Source organism: Phalaenopsis equestris, unplaced genomic scaffold (assembly GCF_001263595.1).
Source record: "Phalaenopsis equestris unplaced genomic scaffold, ASM126359v1 Scaffold211074, whole genome shotgun sequence".
NCBI lineage: Eukaryota > Viridiplantae > Streptophyta > Magnoliopsida > Asparagales > Orchidaceae > Phalaenopsis > Phalaenopsis equestris.
In genome coordinates, this window is record NW_018230108.1 from 124,774 (window position 1) to 130,167 (window position 5,394).

Genomic DNA, 5,394 nt, shown 5'->3' on the forward strand with positions numbered 1-5,394 from the left:
GATATAATTATTCAATGCTCTTAACTTTGGTAAAATAATAACATATCAAAATTTAATTTATGAAAATTAAATTCAATTTGTTTACTGATTTATATGTTCCAAATTTCATGCTACACTTCTAGAATTATTTCAATCACTTCATTACCATCTTGCTTAAACAAAAATAAAAGAATTTGGCTGATAAACGCTCACTTATCACAAAGACATGAAATTGTGACATACCAAATATTTGGTTCATTTCTATTAACATTGATAATTTAGAGCCTTCATCTTTTATTTCCGTTTCATATATATAGAGAAATTATGGCCAAAATGTTGCCTATAGAAGAAAAAATTATTCACATAATTACACGCACATGCATGATGTTGGCTTTCTTTTAAACTTAAAAATATATGTAAATTATTTTGCTGATATTAATATTGTTATATAGGTTTTATTGCAAACTTACAGTTTAGATGTAAATCCTTGCCTTCTGCGGCTCTGTCATCCATATGGTGATCTTTTAACCCTGATAATTCTTCCCACTTTTGATTGATATGTTGGTAAGCTCTGTAAGAAGGTTAAGATTTTAGGGATTACTAATGCAATCTAGGATTTGGTTCACGGATGCGAACAAAAATTTCCAGATTACCATCTATTAGCTTCGGTAAAAACAGTTCTATTTAATGTGAAAATAATAAACATGTTTCCTTCATTCCAAACAATAAGTTAATGGTTGTCAAAGTTTAAAATTACATTAGAAAATTACATATTAAATGCAAAATTTCAGCAACTATCAATGTCTAATCCTTAGAAATGATTCTGACATATATCACACTTGGTAAAATTTTAATGAACACTAGTTATTAAACAACAACAAGAAGAAGAAGAAGAAGAAGCCTCTATCCCACTATATGGGGTCGGCTACATGAATCGTTTTTCTCCATTGTGTCCTATTGAGTGTCACCTTTTCATTTAATTCTAATAGTTTAAGATATTTTTTATACATATCCACATCCTTTTAGGTCAACCTCAACCTTTCTTAACATAAGTCAAATATAAATATCTACTCTCCTAATAGGTTCATCAGATGATTGACATTTAATGCAACCAAACCATCTGAGAAGACTCTTTCTAATCTTGTCTGTCACTAGAGCTAAAATGACTCCTCCACTAGAGCATTCTCATCTCCTCAACACTGAAAAATTCAAAATTTTTATAATGAATTGGTTGGATCTCTTAGATCGATAATTGACGATGTTATTGGTGGATCATTAATGTCAAAACCATTCGATGAAGCGTATTTGTTAATTGAAGAGATGACTATTAATAATTTTCAATGATCCTCTGAAAAGGTAAATCCAAAAAGAGTAGCTAGTATTCATGATGCTGATGAAATATCTATGTTGGCTACCCAAATAGTTATTATATCGAAGAAGATAGATCAATATGGAATGAATTGTTCTCAAACACCACATGTGCTTGAGGAAAACTCATTGGGATAAATGATAGAATCTCAATCTTCTTATGAGAATTTAAACGCAATAAATATTCGTTCTAACAACCCTTATTCCAATTATTATAATCCTGGTTGGAAAAATCATCTGAATTTCAGTTGGAGTAACAATAACTCTAATGCTGCAAACCCACAATGGGGGAACAATGTTGTGAACCCTTTGGGAAACTCCAACAACCAAAGAAATCCAACTTATAAACCTTATTACACTCCAGGTTTCAATAGCAATTTGTAGAGTAAGGAGAAGAAGTTCTCAATGAAAGAATTAACATTGCAAATGAGAAGTCAATTACAAATTCAATGAGCTGTAATTAGAAACATGGAAAATCAGTTAGGATGTATTGCTACTGCACTTAGTAATAGACCTCCAGGAACTTTGTCTAGTAATATTGAAGTAAATCCTAAAGATCAGAATAAAAAACAAATTAAGGCTGTTCAACTGAGAAGTGGAAAAGAATTGGAAAAAAAGTTCAAAAAGAAGTGGAAGTTGAAGTTGAAAAAGAAGGGGTGGAAAATGAAAATTCTGATGAAGATTTTCATTTTAAGACAGAATGTTCTATCAAACTAATGAAAATTACTGTAGAAAGACCACCACCTTCATTTCCTCAAAGATTGATACCGAAAAACAAAGATAACCAATTTTCAAAATTTTTGGAAATCTCGAGGAAATTAATTATAAACATTTCATTTATCGAAACCCTAGAACAAATGTCAAGCTATGTGAATTTTATGAAGGATATACTTAATAAGAAAAGGCAGTTTGTGGATAAGGCAGTTTGTGGATAATGAGATGGATAATGAGACTGTTGCACTCAGTGAAGAGTGTAGTGTTATAATTCCAAAAAAGCTTCCTGAGAAACTTAGAGATTCTGGTAGTTTTACTATTCTTTGCACTATTGGCGAAGGATTTTTTAAAAAAGCTTTATGTGATTTAGGAGCCGGTATTAATTTGATGCCTCTATCATTTTTCAGAAGGTAGGGTTTATGAGACATCTCACCTACAACCGTAACTCTTCAGTTCGATGATCGTTCGATTACCTATCCTAAAGGAGTTATAGAAGATGTTTTGGTAAATGTTGATAAAATTATCTTTCCTAGGAATTTTATTGTATTAGATATTGAGGAAGATAAAGAAATTTTTATCATTTTAGGAAGACCATCTCTTGGGGGAAGATAAAGAAATTTCTATCATTTTAGGAAGATTATTTCTTGCCACTAGAAGAGCTTTGATAGATGTGTAGAAAGGAGAACTAACTGGGAGAGTTAGTGATTAAGAGGTTACGTTTAATATTACAAAATCAATGAGATAACCTGAAAAAGAAAGTGATATTAAATTTTTTCAAATGGATATTAATGACTATTTAAGTCGTGAATATTTCACTAAGACATTTGAAAAGAAATCTGAAAAAGAATATTTGGATACTGAGAATGAGGATAAAGTTTAAAATGAATCTCTGGAAGTGAGTAATAAAGAATTGAATTATGTTCAGGAACAATTTGAAATGTTAAATCCTATAGATAATAATAAAAATTTGATTTCATCTATTGAGAAACATCCTGAACTAAAAATGGAAACACTTCGTACACATTTAAAGTATGCATTTTTAGGAAATTTATACACATTACTTGTTTTTGTATCCTCAAAATTAACCGATACGCAAGAAAAATGTTTTTAGAAACTTTAAGAAGATATAAGAAAGCCTTTGGATGGACATTAGCTAATATTAAAGGAATCAGTCCTTCAAATTGTATGCACAGAATTTTATTGGAAGAACATCATGATCATGAGCCAAGAGCTGATCGTCAAAGGCGATTGAACCCTATGATGAAAGAAGTTGTCAATAAAGAAATTTTAAAATGATTAGATGCGTGAGTAATATATCTTATTTCAAATAGTGCTTAGGTGAGTCCAATTAACTTTGTTCTAAAGAAACGACGAGTGACTGTAGTGATAAATGAGAATCATGAATTAATACCAACAAGATAAGTCACATGATGGAAAATTTGCATAGATTATCAAAAATTAAATTCTGCCACTATGAAAGACCGTTTTCCTTTACCCTATCTGAACTAGATGCTGGATAGACTAGTTGCACACATATATTTTTGCTTTTTAGATGGATATAACGACTATCATCAAATATTAATTGCTCTAGAGGATCAAAAGAAAACAACGTTTACCAGTCCTTATGGAGCTTTTATTTTTTGACGAATGAACTTTGGCTTATGTAACACACATGCAACATTTCAAAGATGTATGATGTCAATTTTTAGTGACTTAATTGAAAAAGGGCGAAGTCTTTATGGACGATTTTTCTGTGTTTGAAACTTCATTTGAAACATGTCTAAATCATTTAGAGAAAGTTTTAGAATGATGTGAAGAGAAAAATCTAGTGTTAAACTAGGAAAAATGTCAATTCATGGATGCAGGAGGAATTATACTTGGGCATAAAATTTAAGAAAATGGCATGGAAGTAGATCCGACAAAAAAATAGGTTATATCTAACCTACCACCACCTACTAATGGAAGAGGAGTTGGTAGTTTTTTATGACATGCTGGATTTTACAAGCGATATATTAAAGATTTTTCAAAAATTACGAAGTCTTTATGCCAACTTCTGGAAAAAAGATACAAAATTTGATTTCAATCAAGAGTGCTTTAAGCCTTTGAAACATTGAAGGAAAAGTAATCACTGCTTCTATAATTATTTCATATGATTGGGAGAAACACTTTGAACTAATGTGTGATGCAAGTGGTTATGCAATTGGAGCTGTTTTAAGGCAAAGATATGACAAGAATTTCAAAGTTATATACTATGCTAGTAAGAATCTTAATGATGCTCAAATTAATTACACCACTACTGAAAGAGAATTATTAGTTATTATTATGCTTTTGATAAGTTCAAGTTATATCTAGTTGGAGCTAAATGTGTTGTGCATACTAACCACTCGACTATTAAGTATATGAGACAAAAGAAGGATGTGAAACCAAGATTAATTAAATGCGTACTTCTAATGCAATAATTTGATTTTGTGGTAGTCGATAGAAAAAGAAATGATAATCAAATTATTGATCAATGATCCTGAAACTGCTTATATGCAACAGTATAATAATAATTCTGATTATATTTTTCACTTATATTTCCTTAATTCACAACAAAACCAAAAACTTGAACAAAACCAAAAACTTGAAACCAAAAACTTGATCTTGAAGAAAAATAAGAATTTAACTTTCAATTTATATATATTGGGATACTAAGCAAGTATACATTTCGTTATCAAGCAATATAGAACTTTTTTATTAAGACATGAATATCGAACCCATAGGGAAGATATGCAATATGCACTTTTTTGAAATTTTTTTATTTTTAAAAGACAATTATTTAAACTAAAGACGTTTTTGCAGTAAATAAAGTTTAAATATTTTTGGTAATTTTAATATTTTGGTAAAAATAGAATAAACTTAAAAAGATAACTTGAGTTTTTGTAGAAGAAAAACACTAAATATGAAAAAATCTTTCTCCTTATCATGAATCAATAATATGTATAGGAATTCTGTTGTGGAAGTATGGATATTGTGTTGTGCCAAATAGGAGTAATAATATTATCTACCCATACTAGAGATGCTATAAAGAACATTGGCTAATTTAAAATTTGAATAGTTCTGAAGATCGGCTTGGCAGGGAAGATACTAGCTCTCACTCTAGAGTTCCCTCGATTCCCTCCACCTTGGGGCTAACATCTCGTATCAGAACCTAAAACAATAAACCAAGTTTGGAGCTTTAACATGTCACTTTAAAGTCCTCTAAATCTACACCCTTCAATGAATATTTACCTATTTATTTGCACTCAATCATATGAACTATATTCTCATTCATATAACCTCATGTGATTCTTT